The following is a 17,852-nucleotide window of genomic DNA, read 5'->3' as shown; positions in this document are numbered from 1 at the left end:
TGAAACCCTGTCTCAAAAAAACACCCCCCATATTTGTTGTGTGTGTGTTGGTTAACTCAGAGGTTGAGAGCCATTGCTTATTTGAGGCCCAGAAACGTGAACACGTGTACGCATGTACACACACAAACTGACTCAGAGAAAGAGAGAGAGACAGAGACAGAGACAGAGACAGAGGCAGAGACAGAGACAGAGACAGAGACAGAGACAGAGACAGAGGCAGAGACAGAGACAGAGACAGAGACAGAGGCAGAGGCAGAGACAGAGACAGAGACAGAGACAGAGACAGAGACAGAGACAGAGACAGAGGCAGAGGCAGAGACAGAGACAGAGGGAGGAAGGAACAGAGGGCAGGGTGGTGATGGTAGTATCAGTTGATCCCACTGTCTCAGCTCTCTGAAGTTTGGCCTCATCATGTCCTCCCTCCAATGTTGAGCCCTTGATAGAGTTACTCAACTTCCGTCACACCTCACTTTTCCCATCTACAAAGCCGACCACTTGGTTGTTGTGAAGATTAGCTGGGTGAGCCATGGAGCATGGAGTCTGGAGTAATGCCAGACATGTGGCCAATTCTACAAAATTGCAGGAAGAACGGAAGGCGAACACGCCCATCTTCAGGTTGGGTCGCCCACAGCCTATTCCCCAGCTCATGATTCCGATCTGATACCAGAGACCATCCATGTTGCAGACCAAGGGTCCTCCTGAGTCACCCTGAGGAGGAGCAAGGGTGAGCCTGATAACTTGGTGGGTGGGGTTGGGGAAGGGAACACTATGGGGTAGAAGGCTGCATGAGGTCTTCCCCTGGCAGCCACAGAGCCTCAGGCTCTTCATCAGGAAAGTAGGGCCATGTTTTCCGCCTCTGAGGGCTTCAGGGATGATGGAGATAACTATCATGAGTGGGAATTGGGAAGTAGGTTTATAGGCTGGGTAATTAAAGGCTATAAATGATTTCTCACAGATGAAACTAAAGCATGCTGATGGCAGACCTGGAGCGAGCTCTCCAGCCTGAAGTGAAGGAGAGGGGGACTTCCTCAGAGGGGTAGGCAGACTCACATTGCAGGTGTCTGCGCTCTCATCCTCAGCGCCAGCACAGAACACATCCTTGGTGATCAAGTGGTGTAGGGAGAAAAATCTCGAACAGTTCCTGGCACCTGCTGTTGTTTAGGATGCTGACCTGTACTTCTCCAAGGTGATAGGGCGGTGGCAGAGGCTCTGGGGGTAGGAAGATACAGAGCACAGTATTGAGGTCTCCTCTACTCTTAAGGGCAAGAGTACACCTCTTACATAAGGGTGGTGTTCCCTGCTGATCACCCCACACCACGGACAGTCCAGTATGACAGAATGAACCAGCGTGGAGGCAAGTGTTGAAGTTCCCTGAGTCCCCCAGTTCCTCTATGTCTGCTCTGGAAGGGCTAGCCCCTGAGTGTGGCAGTGGAGGGAGACCTTTGCTGGAGCATAAGCGGGAGGGGTTAGGGGTGCTGAGATAGTTTGGGCACACAGGATTCCAAGATGGAGATTCCCAAGTTCACCAGCTTGGTGGTGCATGCCTGAACTACTCTCAGCATGGAGGTGACAGGATTGTGAGTTTGAGGCCAGCCTAGACTACAAAGAAAAACATAGTCTTTAAAATGCTCCCAGGGTTGGGACTGGAAAACTGCTAAGAGCACGTACTGCTCTTGCAAAGGACCCAGGTTTAGTCCCCAGAACCCACATGAAGACTCACATTTCCATTGGTCTGGTGTTTCTTCTGATATGATGTGCACATGCACACATACATGCACGCACACACACACACACACACAGAGGCACTTGAGTACACACACACCCTCACTCAGGTGAGCACACATATGCACACATGTGCACACACACACATACCCAGGTATATACACACACAAAATAAAATAAGATGAAATTCTAGAAATATTGCCAGGGCCAATAGGATGTTTATAAACATGTTTATGTTTATGATTACACTGTCACTGTCTTCAGACACACCAGAAGAGGGCATCGGATCCCATTGCAGATGGTTGTGAGCCACCATGAGGTTGCTGCAACTTGAACTCAGGACCTCTGGAAGAGCAGCCAGTGCTCTTAACAATCTCTCCAGCCCTACCCATCATGCCTATCATGTATATTACAGTATTGTAACAAGCCCCAGCTCTACTTCATAAGAACAGCAGCAAAGACAAAAAACAAAAGGACAAGAAGGGAATCCGGATGACAGTTGTACAGCAGCAAATTAGATAGCTTGCCTGCCAAGGTGACACAGAAAGATCCCAGGAATCTCATGCACTGTTAAACAGACTCAAGATAGAGCCACAATAAACAAAGAGATAAAATCAGCCATCAAGGTATCCCAACAAAGGAGAAGTGCCTGGGTGTGTCACTGTTAAATTCTATCAATGTGTAAAGAAAAAAGATCCTGGATCCTTCCTGAACTCTCCCTAACAACAGGCCAGAGAAACACTTCCTGATTTACACACTCGGCCAGTGAGACCCAAGGGCTGAAGCCAAAAGAAACCCAAAACTCGGGACCACTCATAAATATCCTAAAGCCGGTGGTGGTGCACGCCTTAAATCCCACCCAGTACTAGAGAAGTAGAGGCAGGGGGATCTCTGAGTTTAAGGCCAGCCTGGTCTACATAGTGAGTTCCAGGACACCCAGGGCTATGTAGAGAACCTGTCTCAACCAATAAATAAATAATAAAAAGAAATTAGTAAGTAATAAAAAAATACAAAGACATCACAGCATGCAGCAATGAGGCCGTCAGCGCAGGAAAGAGCTATGATCCATGAGCAACCACAAGGGTCCCACAAGGGTATAGGAGGTCCCTGCGTGGGAAATCGGCACAGCAGAGACATGTTAGAAGGAGAAAAGACAGTCTCCATCAGTGCAGAGAAAACATTTGATCAAATGTTACAGTCTTTCATATAACAAAGCAAAATTCGATAGCCAGGTACGGTGGCGTGGCCTGCGACCCCAGTGCTGGAACTGGGGACAGGAGGGTCTGGCTCACAGGCAGGCAGCCTACCAATGTTGGTGGGCTCATGGTACAGAGAGCCCCTGACTCAAAAACAAAGCAAAACAAAACAAAATCAGGGGCTGGAGGGATGGCTCAGCAGTTAAGAGCCCTGATTGCTCTTCCAGAGGTCCTGAGTTCAATTCTCAGCAACCACATGGTGGCTCACAGACATTTATAATGGGATCCGATGCCCTTTTCTGATGTGTCTGAAGATAGCAACAGTGTACTTGCATATATAAAATAAATATATCTTTAGACACAAAACCAAACCAAACCAAACCCAATGTGGGGCCATTGAGATGGCTCATCTGGCAAAGGCATTTACTGCTGAGCCTGATGACCTGGGTTCTATTTCCAGAGCCCACATGGTAACAGGAGAGAACTGGTTCTTGCTACTTGTCCTCCAACCCCCACAAGCATGCTGTCATATGACTGCACTCCTCCCCCAAATAAGTAAAATTTAAAACTATATGTGTTTTTATATATGCATATTTTATATGTGCATAATTTATTTATACATGCATGAAAACTGAGATGAAGAACGTTTGAGGAAGATGCACAAGGTTGACCTCTGACCTCTCTACACATGCGCACGCACACACGCTTGTAATCTCACGGGCCTGGACGTGCACATATACATGAAGATGCACATAATCCCTCCCACCTCCAAAACCCAAAAATTCCCTGCTCTTTCATAAAAGCACTAAGCCATCTAGGATCCGAAGGCAACTACCTCCACAAAGCTACATTGTGCTCAATGGTGGAAAAAAAAAAGCTTTTGCTCCAGAGTAATAATGAGGTGGGCATCTCTCCTTTTTGTGCATGATATCCTGGAAGATCTAGGCAGAGAAATTAGGTGAGAAAGAGAAATAAGGACTGGTGAGACAGCTCAGTGGTCAGAGGCACAGCCTGATGGCCTAAGTTCAACTCCCAGGCCACATAATGGAAGAAGAGAACCAACTCCTTTTGTAAATTGTTCTCTCTCTCTCTCTCTTTCACACACACACACATACACACACCACATATATACACATAACACATATAGCACAAATGCACACACATAATACATACACACATAAAACACATATACACACAACACACATGCCATACAACACATACCAAATACACAACACGCGTGCACTCAGAGTAATGAATATTCCTTTTCAGAGGAAGAATTAAAGGCATCCAAACTGGAAAGGGGAAAGGATGAATCTTTAAGTTGGGCTGGTATGTGAACGAAGCCAGACCCATAGGACCACAAACTGTATTTCGCTTATGGGCAGAAAACAATGGTTCCGTGCTCAGAAAGTCGGGTTGTGGTTATCAGGGGCTGTAGGGAGGGACTCATGAGGAGTAAAGGCCGGGTGGGAATGAAGGTCCTTAGTTGAACAGTATTGTGAACACACTAAATGGGGTTGGAGCACACTCTTTGTACGGTTCCTTAATGGTATGTGAATTACAACTTAGAGAGAAGCAGTTCCTACTACTGCCACAAGGGGCAACGTTGAGGACAGTACATTACATTTAAGAATCCGGACCATTTTTCTCTGACTACTTGTGTAGTGTTTCCAGAGGTAGCTAAGAGCCCGAAAGCAGGTCTGGGCTGCCAAGGGCTACAGGTTCTAGGGACATGAGGAGATTGAGAGAAATGGTGGAGGGGTATGAAGTTTTCTTGTTTTGTTTTGTTTTGTTTATTTGTTTGTTTGTTTTAGACAGCCCAGGCTGGTCTCAAACTTGCTATGGAGTCCAGGATATTGAGCGTAGGATAGACATGAACTCCTGACCTTCCTGGCTTCCCTTCCCAAGGGCTGGGCTTATACCACAATGTCCACTGAGGTTTTTGCTTTTTGTTTTCCAAGACAGGGTTTTTATTTCTGTAATCCTGGAACTTGCTCTGTAGACTAGGCTGGCAGGTTTTCTTTTTGAAATGATGAAAATGTTGCACTTAGACAGAGGTGACAGCCTATGGCCTCACCACTCTGAACATGCCTGATCTTGAAGGCTAAAGTGTCACCTAGTGAGGACTTAGAGGCATGATAATGGTGACAGTTTCACTGGTGTTAAAATGTGTGATTTCAACACTGCTCATGTTCATACTTTAGGGCTTGTAAATTAAGTCAGTGTCAAGGAGACTGTCCTCAAAGGCCTTAAGCACCCATTCCGACTGAGGAATGCAAGCCTGGCTGAGTCCCTCCCTGCGTCTCTGGCCATTGGCCCACCCCTGCTCCAGAACAGAAGGCAGCTCCATGCAGGTGGGAAGCAATGGGGCTGGGGCCTGAGCAGGAAGGCAGGAGGCTCTTGGAGCTCCAGAGCTAGAGAAGGGCTTCGGGGCCTGCTGTGGCTGAAACAGGGTACAGATAGCACACCCACATGCCCACCCTGTGTTGCTAATCTCACTCAAATCCTCCTGAAGGACTCCCCAGCCGGTCACCCAGCACCTGGGCTGGTGCTGGGACATAAAGGCGGAAGGCTGCACACAGACAGGCTGGATGTCCTTGTTGTAGGTGACGGAGGAGGCCAGCCTCAGCAGGGCAAGGTCATGGGACTTCAGCTTGTCTTCAGAGTTTACGATGTTGTGCTTTTACCCTGTACCGTCCAGAATAGGCCTTCCTGTTCCAGTAAGACGGCTTGGATGTAAGCTGCTCAAGCTGGACGGTCCACTTTTCTGGATCAAGGTACCTAGCAGGGAAGATGAAAGTGATCAGGACCTTCAGGAGGACTGCTAGCCATCTGAGCCCACTGGATCTCTGTGTGAGGTGACACCATGGCTCCGGTACTATTTACTTGCTGAGACCCCCTTGTAGAAACAGAGCCTAGACATAACCAGATTCCCTTCTCCTGGGACTCTGAGGAGAGAAACAGGAAGACCACAGTCCCCAATGGTCTGGACACTTTTTTTTTTTTTTTTTTTTTTTTGAGACAGGGTTTCTCTGTGTAGCCCTGGCTGTCCTGGAACTCACTCTGTAGACCAGGCTGGCCTCGAACTCAGAAATCCGCCTGCCTCTGCCTCCTAAGTGCTGGGATTAAAGGCGTGAGCCACCACCGCCTGGCTGGTCTGGTCACTTCTTAAGTGCCTCTCTGAATAGAATACATATCTGGTATGGGGCTGGGGATGTAACTCAATTGACAGAGTTTGCTTATCATAAGTGAATCCCTGGGTTTGACCGCCCCCCCTCCCCACCCCCCCCATCCCCCGCCCCAGAATTGTATAGCATGCCAGGAGGTAGAGGCCAGAGGATCAGAAGTTCAAAGTCATCTTCTGTTAAGTAAAAAGTTCGGGCTGGTGAGATGGCTCAGTGGGTAAGAGCACCCGACTGCTCTTCCGAAGGTCCGGAGTTCAAATCCCAGCAACCACATGGTGGCTCACAACCATCCTTAATGAGATCTGACTCTCTCTTCTGGAGTGTCTGAAGACAGCTATAGTATACTTACATATAATAAATAAATAAATCTAAAAAAAAAAAAAAAGTCCAAGGCACCTCAAAACCAACCAACCAACCTTGGTGTGGGCCTAAGATCTGCCTCATCTTCCTCCAAGGGAAGGTGGGATGAGACCTGCACCTTCCTAATTCGATTTGGTAGGGGGCGTGAGCATAGATGAATAGACCCCCAAACCGCGTGGGAATGTTTGAATAAAACATCCTGGAAGCTGTCTCGAAAAAACAAACAAACAAAAAAAACCAAAACAAAACCAAAAACATCCTGGAAGAATTAGAGTGGCGCCCCCTGCAGGGCCAACGGTAAGGTTATTGAATTGTAAGCAGCGCTGGGAGCCCAGGATATTAGGAGGCTTAGGAGGCTGCCCGACCTGGCTCCCTACCATTTCACACTCACTTTCTTTCTTTCTTTTTTTTTTTAAAGATTTATTTATTGATTATATGTAAGTTCACTGTAGTTGTCTTCAGACACACCAGAAGAGGGAGTCAGATCTTGTTTTGGATGGTTGTGAGCCACCATGTGGTTGCTGGGATTTGAACTCCGGACCTTCGGAAGAGCAGTCGGGTGCTCTTACCCACTGAGCCATCTCACCAGCCCCCGCACTCACTTTCTAAAGCAGTGTGCAGCAGTGAGCACCCAGCGGTGGCTAAGAAGGCTCCCTCCGCAGCGGTGGGACTTCTTCAAGCAAAGGCTGGCCTGCCACGGCCAGCGCCCTTGCATGGATTCTATCCCGCCCACTATCCGGGACCAAGTGTTATTCCGGCGGCCACACAGCACTGGGACAGACAAATAAGACACATGGCTGAGCAGCCTAGGAAGGCCCATAGCGTCCCTAGGTACACGTGTATGGGAGGAGCTGGGGAGAACCACGCAACCTTCCCCCCTCCCCCTTTTTCCTCCAGTATCCTGGGATTTTGTTGAAGAGGCAGGAGATGGCGCAGAAACCCTTCCCACGTGGTTCACAGACACCCAGCCCTCCACAGAGCCCATCAATCACTTGAGAGAAGCTTGATTTTGAAGTCTGTGGTCTTGAGACCTGTGGGGGGAGGAGTGGAAAAGATGAGGTGACCTCTTTATGCCTGGCCTCGGTAGGTGTTTTTCACAGGGACCACGGTTCCTCACCTGCCGCCTGGCTTTCTTCACGTGACCCTGGGTGGAGATAAGAAGGTGAGCCTCAGCCTGGCGTGGTGGCACATGCCTTTAATTCCAGCACTTGGGAGGCAGAGGCAGGCGGATTTCTGAGTTCGAGGCCAGCCTGGTCTACAAAGTGAGTGCCAGGACAGCCAGGGCTACACGGAGAAACCCTGTCTCGAAAAAACCAAAAAAAAAAAAAAAAAGAAGGTGAGCCTCGTGTGGGCCTCAGAGTTTCCCATACTCCCCCATGACCCCAAGTCTGGTGGATGAATCTCCTTAGATCACCAGGCTTCCCCAGCATCACGCACACCAGCAGCAGCAGCAGCAGCAGCAGCAGCAGCAGCAGCAGTAGCACTGGGCCCTGTTATACCCATGGCGGCCTCTCTGAAGCCGGGTGCCCAGCTTTAACGTCCTGCCACTACAGGCTCAATGGCGCACACTAGGGGACAAGTCACAGAGTAGGAGCTTTGCTCGGCCACCTTTTCCCAGCTTGACTACAGACAGGTCAGTCGATGAACCACAGCCATCTTTTTCTTGTCAGAGCCCAGGATCTGGATGTCTTCTCTCTTGTGTACTGACAGCTTTCTGTAGGACCAAGGCACTGGCCCTCAGCCCACACTCCTAGGAAAAGCTCATGAACAGGCCTTAGGGTATGGTGCCTTGTGTTATGTGTGATAGCCTTTTGCTGGATGCACTGAACAAAGGCTGGCCCTATTTGAGGACAGACAGAGCTTAGAGCCCTATACTCTACCTGCTACCATTGCAATGAGCCCTACACACTATATGGGGATCACTAGACACTCTTACCCTTTGTACAGGAACATGTCAGGGCCTATATAACCATACTGGCTCATCAGTTATTAGCTTTGAATTCACAGCCAGTTGGGCATCTATACCAAAACCCTCTGCCTCCATGACTGATTAGAAGTTCTCACAGAACTCAGAGAATGTAATATGTTCATGGTCAAAGTTTATACAGTAAAGGACACCTATCAAAATCAGACATATGCTTCTAGATTACCTCACCATCCCAGACTAACGGACAACGCTTAGTTCTCTCAGTAAGGACCTGTGACTCACAGGAAGTTAGCCCAGCACTGAGCAGCAACCTGGCCACGTGCACCAGAAGGACCTATTGAGAAGGCTCAGTGGTAAGATGTTTGCTTAACTGCACCAGGGTCCTGGTTTTGGCCCCTATCATTGTATAACTGTGATAGCTAATTTCAGCCCTTAGCTTGGCAGAATCTGGAATCACAAGTCTCGTGGGAAGGGAGTCTCAGTGAGGGACATTCTCTCTATCAGCTTGGCCCGCATGCAGGCCTGTGAGGATGTTCTTAGACTAACTGAACTGAGAAGTCATATTGTCATAGTTTGCTCTCTTGCTGTGATAAATCATGACCAAAAGTAACCTGGTGGGTCTTTGTGACTTCATGGCCAGCCTGGGCTACATAATAAGTTCTGGGGCTGTGTAGAGAGACTCTCCCTCAAAACTAACTGAATGACTAAGGGAAGGAAGGGTTTCTTTTGGCTCCTAGTCCCAGGAGCGTGGGGAGGGTTATTTGGCTTACAGGTTACAGTTCACCATCAAAAGAAGCCAGGGCTGGGCTAGAGAGATGGCTCAGCAGTTAAGAGCACTGACTGCTCTCCCGAAGGTCCTGAGTTCAAATCCCAGCAACCACATGGTGGCTCAAAACCATCCTTAATGAGATCTGACTTGCTCTTCTGGAGTGTCTGATGACAGCTTCAGTGTACTTACATATAATAAATAAATAAATAAATAAATAAATAAATAAATAAATAAATAAGAAGCCAGGGCAGAAATCTGGAGGCAGGAACTGAAACAAAGACCTGAAAGAGGACTGCTTGCTGGTTTGCTCACCCGGGCTTGTTCAGCCCGCTTTCTTAAACACTCCAGGATCACCTACCCAGGGGTGACACTGCCCACCACGGGCTGGCCCTTCCTTAGTAACACTCAAGAAAAAGCCCAACAGTTATGCCCACAGACCTCAATAGAGGCGAGGTTTCTCCTTCCAGGTGACTTAGCATGTCAAGTTGACAGAACTAACCAGAACACCTACCCTAAGTGTGTGCAGCACTACCTCAGGGGCTGGATGCTGAGCTAAGTGTGAAGGAGAGAGGGGCTGAGCACAGTGCTGACTATTCTCAGTGTCTTCACAGGGGATGCAGCGTAGCAGCCATTGAGCTCCTGCCCCGGTGGTTTCCCCGTAGTGATGATGTGCTGTAGCCTGGGGCTACGAGAGCCAAAATAAACCTTCCTGCCCTAGTTTGTATGTATGTATATATGTATTTATTTATTTATATATTATTTATTTATTTATTTATTTAATTTATTTTTGAGATAGACCCTCTCTTTCTACACAGCCCCAGAATTCATTATGTAGATCGGGCTGGCCTTAAATATAAAGATCCACCTACCTCTGGGCTTAAAAGTGTGCAGCACCACATGCCGGGCGTGGTGGCACACGCCTTAATCCCAGCACTCGGGAGGCAGAGGCAGGCGGATTTCTGAGTTCGAGGCCAGCCTGGTCTACAAAGTGAGTTCCAGGACAGCCAGGGCTACATAGAGAAACCCTGTCTTGAAAAACAAAATAAAACAAACAAAAGTGTGTACCACCATGCATGGCCTTATTTATTTGTTTGTTTGTTTATTATTTGTTTGTTTATTTTAAGATTTATTTATTTTTTAAGTACAGGAATAAACTGTCACTGTCTTCAGACACACCAGATTAGGGCATCAGATCCTATTACAGACGGTTGTGAGCCATGATGTGGTTGCTGGGATTTGAACTCAGAACCTCTTGAAAGAGCCATCAGTGCTCTTAACTACTGAGCCATCTCTCCAGCCCCCTAATTAATTTTTCTAAAGAGTTATTTTAGAGAGAAGGCCCAGGGGTTAAGAGCACTTGCTCTTCTTGCAGAGGACCTAAGTTCAGTTCCCTGTACTCATAAGGCAGCTCACGACTGTCCTTAACTCCACTTCTAGGGATCTGGTGCTCTCTTCTGACCTCTGCAGGCACCAAGCACACAGGTGCTGCACAGACATGAATCCAAACAAAATACTCGTACATAGAAAATAAAGTAAGTTTAAAATATTATGTATTTATTTTGCTCTCGTGAGGCAAGGCTTCTCTGTGTACTCTGTCCTGGAACTCGATTTATAGACCAAGCTGGCCTTGAACTCACAGCCTACCTCTGCTTCCTAAGTGCTGGGATTAAAGGTATGCACCATTGTGTCTGGCATTGGTGGCTTCTTCCTCTTCCTCCTCTCCCTCCTCTCCCTCCCCCCTCCCCGCCCCCTCCCCTCCCCCTCCCCTCCCCCTCCCCTCCCCCTCCCCCTCTCCCTCCTCCTCTTCCTCCTCCTCCTTTCTTTTCGAGTCAGGGTTTCTCTGTGTAACAGCCCTGGCTGTCCTGAAACTCAATCTGTAGCCCTCACAGAAATCTGTCTACCTCTGCCCACTGAGTGTTGAGATTAAAGGCGTATGCCATCACATCTGTCTTTCTGTCTGGCTTCTAAAAAACAAAACAAAACAAAACAAAAACGATTTACTTGATGTGTGTGTGTGTGTGTGTGTGTGCTGGAGAAGACCAGAAGAGGTTTTTGCATTCCCTGGAAATAAAAGTCATAATTAGTTGAGCTGTCTGATGTGGCTTCCAGAAACCATATTCTGATCCTTTGAAAGACCAGCAAGCAATTTTACTGCTGAGCCATCTCTCTAGCTCCTAAACAACTACATTTATGTATGTATGTGAGTGTGTGAGTGAGTGTGTGTGTGTGTGTTTGTGTCGGTGCTTACGTACCACAGCACTAGTGCTGAGCTCAGAGGACAACATCTACACGATGATTCTCTACTGCCTGTGGGTTTCAGGGATTGAGTTAGGTCCTTTGCCTGGTGGGAAGTGTTGTCACTACTCTCTTGCCATCCTTCAGGCTCTCCTTTTTTTTTTTTTTTTAGCTCACAGCTGCGGGGCGCTCTGCAGACACCAGGGCCAGCAGAGTAACAACCGCAAGTGACAGGAAGGAGCTCAGCTCCACAGGACTTGGACTTGTAGCCAGCGTTGGTGCAAACTTTTAGAGTCTAACATCGGGCAGTTTATTGCAGGCATATTTAAGTACAGTACAGTTTGGATAGAAGTTTCCTGATATAGTGCAATTCTGTGTGCAGAGTGAGGTATAATTACATTGAAACTCTTCTCAAAGTATGATATTTCTTCCATGAAGATGGGCTCTAGAGATAGGCTACATGTGTTACCTTAAGGGCTTGGGGAGGCTCTGGTGTGGTCTGGATCATACAGAGGGCACACAGGTCACCTAGGCTATTAACTATCTCCAGTCCTGCTTGTGAGAGCCTGGGGGACCCATGTATGGCCTAGCCCTATAGATACCACCGGGGTCATCTAGGCTATGGGCCACTGAAGTGGAAATTTCTGATTTCTTTGGAGACTCAGTTGTGTCATGTGATGCTTTTCTGGAAGTTGTCTTATGAGATGATGTTTTGCTGAAGCAGACACTTGAAAGGATGTGTGATGTTTGGAAAGAGTCTAAGTAGAACCCAACAGACTGTGAGTGACACTCTTGCATTGGTATGCCTTGCAACACTTGCTGGTCTTCAGATCTTTGCTTGTCATGACTGTGCAGAGATAAACTCACCAAAGAATTTCTGGTGGCATTCTGGCTGCTTCTTGCCTTGGTGCCGATTTGGCAGAGCCTCTCAAGTTCTGCTGGATTGAGCGGCTACTATTGATTTGTATTTGGTGTTCACTATTGGACTGGACTGCTGACAACAAGGATTGGAATAGCCCCAAAGAACTATTTCTGAACATGTCCACAACTCCCATTTCTTATTAACATGTCTTTGCTCCTACCTCTGGTGAGAGGTTGATGTGCTTAAGAACCCTTATTAAAGTAGGTTTTGGGAAAAATCTAAGCCTACAGGTCACCTCCATTGAAATGAGACTATTTATCTCTGTAGTGGTTTAATTAAATATGACCCCATATATACTCATGTGTTTGAATTTTTGGCCCATAGGGAGTGGCACTATTAGTGGGTGTGGCCTTGTTGGAACAGGTGTGGTCTTGTTGGAGGAAGTGTGTCACTGTGGGGGTGGGCTTTGAGGTCTCTTATGCTGAAGCTATGCCCAGTGTGGCATAGCTCCTGTTGCTGAGGACCAAGATGCAGAACTCTCAGATCCTCCTCCAGTACCATGTCTGCCTGTATGGAACCATGATTCCCACTATGATGATAATAGATTAAACTTCTGAAACTGTACACTAGCCCCAAATAAATATCCTTTATAAGAGTTGCTGTGGTCATGGCGTCTCTTCACAGCAATGAAACCTTAACTAAGACATTCTCTTCTGTTGAAGAGGCAATTCTATGTGTTTAACATTCCTGATTTTTCTAGTACTTATTGGTGAGCACAAGGACGCTTATGTTCCCAACACACAGCAACATAAAGAAACTAGGACAGCAACCCAAAGATCTAGGGATAGATTAGCTGTAGAAGATGTGCCTAGCATAAACAAGGCTTCAACCCCCAGTATTGCAAAAAGAAAAGAAAAAGAATGAAGAAAATTGAGCTAAAACATGAACAGCACTCTTTGGGGGTGGGTCTCCTAAATTTCTCTTAAAAAAGGGATTTTTTTTTTTTTTTTTTTTTTTTTTTGGTTTTTTGAGACAGGGTTTCTCTGTATAGCCCTGGCTGTCCTGGAACTCACTTTGTAGACCAGCCTGGACTCGAACTCAGAAATCGGCCTGCCTCTGCCTCTGCCTCCTGAGTGCTGGGATTAAAGGCGTGCACCACCACGCCCGGCGGGATTTTTTTTTTAATTTTGGTTTTTCTGTAGTCCAGGCTTTATTGAAACTCTTTCTATAGACCAGGCTGGCCTCCAACTCAGAGATCCACCTGCCTCTGCCTCTTGAGTGCTGGGATTAAACACCATCCCTGCTTGGCTTCCCTTAGAAAGACTGTACACATCAGACAATAGTGATGAGACCCTAAGGATGTGACTAGAAATGTGAGCTGTAACTTCTGGCTAAAGCACTTCAGCAGAAGAGATGAATGGTAAAGCAGACCTAGCTAGCGGAGAAAGGCTTAAGAGAAGCAGAGGTGAGGACTGTGGAGCTGAGATATTGGAGCAAAAGGAGACTGTGGAACATTAGCTCCGCATTTGCAGCATTTTTCAAGTCTGGAGTCAGGGCTGGGGTCTCTTTCTATTGCTACAGTAATAATGTAAAAAGTGCTTTCCACAATAAGACCTGGGCAGATGATGGCTCAGTCAATACAGTGACGGCTAATCTTGGTTGTCAACGTGATGAGATTTAGAGTCAATAAATCCAAACAGTTGGGCACACCTGTGGGGGATTTGAGGTCCTTTTAAAAGGATGTGAAAGAAGAAAGCTCTTGCTTTTGCCTGCTTGTCCTCTGTGGCAAGTTCATCTATCCCGATGCTGTTGTGTTCCTTTGCTGATATTAATACCTGCTTCTTCAGGACGCTAACTGACTAAAGACCAGTTGAGACATCCATCTTCATGGACCAAATAACTGCTGGATTCTTGGTCTTCCTTTTGAGAGACAATAATTATTGGACTAGTCAGACCACAGCTTGTAATCTTCTTTTAACACACATGAGTGCGCTCTCACCACACACACACACACACACACACACACACCAGTTCTGTTTCTTCAGAGAACCCTGATTAATACAGCTCTCCAGAACCCACGTAAGAAGCTGGTACAATGGCCTATGTCTGTAATCCCAGGGCTAGAGGCATAGACATGAGCATCCCTGGGTCTCACTGATCAGGTAGTTTAGCTAAGTCAGTGAGCTCTTTTCTCAGAAAAGAAGGTGGAGAGCAATCGAGGGAGACACCCAGTGCCAACCTCTAGTCTCCACACATATGTGTACTCACATGTGCTCTCTCACCCATACATATAAATGCACAACACACTCAAATATATACACATGCGTTCACACACACAGTTTTTTCCATGACAGTGTTATTTGGGTGACAGAGATGGCTCAGTGGCTAAGAGGACTTGCTATTCTTGTGGAGGACCAGAGTTTAATTCTCAGTATCCACATTATAACTTAAAACCATCTGTACCTCTAGTTCCAGAGGATCTGGCACCCTCTTCTGGAGGTATCAGGCACACAAGCAGTGCTCATACAGACATGCAAGCAAAACACTCATGCACAAAAAATCAATACATTTTAAGAAAAAAAATTGTTAAACTAAAATAAAGGGTTTGAAAAATCCGAACAGCAAGCCAGGCTCTAGGACCCCCCATCCTGTTACAAAGCAGAGTGGGTTGAAGGCCTGTACAGGCCAGGTGTCTGTGTCAGGGAGGTATCCTAGGTTGTGAGGTCTGACGAGGGAGAAGCATAACGTGTTGGCTATTCCCAGAGCAACACTCATGGAAATAAGGAACAAGGTGGACATGCCTGGGAAGGAGGGGTCTAGGGCTCCCTGCCATCCTGGTAAAACCCTCCAGAGGCCCAGGAATATTTACCAGCACTGCACCCAGCAGGGAACCAGGTACCTGGAAACACAGAAACGCTTGTGGATGGGTGTGAGACCTAAGGACCAGAGATTAGCAGGATAGGCACTGGCTCTGATCTTGGAGGAATTCTCCAACACAACTGCTTTTTCCTAATCCCCACTTTCCCTGCCACCTCGTCCCTCCTCCCCTCCTCTCTAGTCTCCTCCCCTCTCCTTCCCTTTCTTTCCTCCCCTTTCCTAGGGAGTATTGTATGACTTTTCCTGGGAAAGATAATAACAGACCAGCCTATTCATCCAGACAGGACACCAATGACAGACATAGAAGAGGTTCAGCCCACGTGTAGCCCAGTGAACAAGTGGGTTGATATTGGGGCTACTGATTAGAACATGGGTCACTCAAGGAAGCTGCATCACCGGAAGTACACACTAGATGAGAATGATTCAAAGTACAGGCAGCTCTGCCAGCAATGCACTCTGTCCTCTCAGAGTTCATTAACTGCTTTTATAACCCAAGGGAGGGCCTTTAGGAATCTTATTTTGCAGTTCTTTGAGCACTTCCCTCCTGTGTGTGTGTGTGTGTGCGCGCGCGCATGCACACACACACGCATTGTCTACTTTATTTATCACCCTTCCTTCCTTCTTTCCTTCCTTTCTTAAAGATTTATTTCTATTTTATATGTTTGAGAGTTTTGCCTGCATGTATCTAAGTGCACCACATGCATGCAGTACCCACAGAGGCCAGAAGAGGGCATCATATCCCCAGAACTAAGGTTACAGATGATTGTGAGAAGCCCTGTTTTAGGAATTCAAGCCTGTTCCTTTACAATAGCACCTAGTGCTCTTAAGCAGAGCGTTTCTCCGGCTCTCTACCTCGGTTTGTTTATTTTGAGACAGACTCTTGTGGATCCTGGGGCTTGCTGATGAGACTTGACTGGCCAGCAACCTCCAGTAATTTGTCTTTGCTTCCCTAGCAGACTATAAGACCATGCCATCGTGCCTAGCTAGCCAGTACAGAAAGCATTTAACTGGGGGCTAACTTATAGTTTCAGAGGATTAGCCCATGCTCATTATGATGGCAGATAGGCAGGCATGGTTCTAGACAGTAGCTGAGAGCTTTATATCCTGATGCACAGGCAGCAGGCTGAGAGACATTGGCCTGGTGTGGACTATTGAGACCTCAACATCCGCAGAGACTGAAGGAAAGGCCATCCAGGGACTGTCCCATCTGGGGATTCATCCCATATACAGTTACCAAACCTAGACACTATTGTGGATGCCAAGAAGTACATGCTGAAAGGAGCCTGATATGGCTGTCTCCTGAGAGGCCCTGCCAGAGCCTTACAAATACAGAAGTGGATGCTCACAGCCAACCATTGAACTGAGCGCAGGGTCCCCAATAGAGGAGTTAGAGAAAGGACTGAAGGAGTTGAAGGGGCTTGCAACCCCACAGGAAGAACAACAATATCAACCAACCAGTCCCCCAGAACTCCCAGAGACTAAGCCATCAACAAAGGAGTACACATGGCTCCAGCTGCATCCGTTGCAGAGGATGGCCTTGGCATGTGTCAATGGGAGGGGAGGTCCTTGGTCCTATGAAAGCTTGATAGATGCCCCAGTGTAGGGGAATTGAGGGTAGGGAGGTGGGAGTGGGTGGGTGGGTGGAGGAACACTCTCATAGAAGCAGTGGGAGGGAGAATGGGATAGGGAGTTTTGGGTAGGGGGAACCGGGAAAGGGGATAACATTTGAAATGTAATAAAAGAAAATATCCAATTTAAAAAAAAAAAGCAACTTCAGCACCCACCCCATGTGATGTGGCACACCTCTTCTAACAAGGCCACACCTCCTAGTTCTTCTCAAATAGTTCCACCAACTGGAGACCAAGCGTTCAAATATATGAGCCTAAGGGGGGTGGGGGGCATTCTCATTCAAACCACCACAAGCTCAAACTCAGTATTGTAGCCTAGGATGACTCAGAACTTTCGATTCAATTGTCTCTTCCTCCTGAGCCCTGGAACTGAAGGTGTGTGCTACACCGGCTCGCCTGGTTTATGCAGGCACTGGGGATCAAACGCGAGCTTTGTGCATGCAGGCGGGTACTCTAGCAACCATAGCCTAAGCCTTTGCTTTCTTTATTTTATTTATTTTTTTTGTTTTTATTGTTTTTGTTTTTTGAAACAGGGTTTCTCTGTATAGCCCTGGCTGTCCTGGAACTCACTTTGTAGACCAGGCTGACCTCGAACTCAGAAATCCACCTGCCTCTGCCTCCCGAGTGCTGGGATTAAAGGCGTGTGCCACCACGCCCGGCTGCTTTCTTTATTTTAAATTACAAATATATTGGTGAACACATTGCACACAGGATGGAAATGAATGTGGAGACTTTAATATTGGATAAGATGGGGTCTGGGATTGAAGCATAAAGCAACATTGCAGCTGGCAAAGTAATTACTGTGTACAGTTTCCATTTCAGTGAGGGCATCTGGGTGTTTGAAGGCCAGTGAGCCTTTGTGGGAACAATCCTTTTTGAAAGGAGTTGCCTAGAGACTGAGTGAAGGGCAGCCGACAGAAGAGCAGCTTCTAGCGAAGACAAATACCACAGGAGTCTGAAAGGATGCCCACATGCCTCCTGCTCCAGCCCAATGCTGGCATGCCCTTCTGCCTAGAGCTAGGCCCATGGCTGCCCTCTGGTGGACAGCTATGGACATGAAGGCTCTCGAGGGTGCCATTGGGGTCGATGCA

General features: G+C 47.3%; 1 pseudogene; it reads right to left on the bottom strand.

The window, feature by feature from the left end:
• Positions 1-459: 459 nt before the first annotated feature.
• Positions 460-17,201, bottom strand: LOC147000478 (serine protease 41-like; annotated as a pseudogene).
• Between the last annotated feature and the right edge of the window lie 651 nt (positions 17,202-17,852).

The sequence above is a fragment of the Mus caroli genome, unplaced genomic scaffold (assembly GCF_978045245.1).
Source record: "Mus caroli unplaced genomic scaffold, Mus_caroli_1 scaffold_18, whole genome shotgun sequence".
Classification (NCBI taxonomy): domain Eukaryota; kingdom Metazoa; phylum Chordata; class Mammalia; order Rodentia; family Muridae; genus Mus; species Mus caroli.
This window is presented reverse-complemented; position numbering and strand designations above follow the sequence as displayed.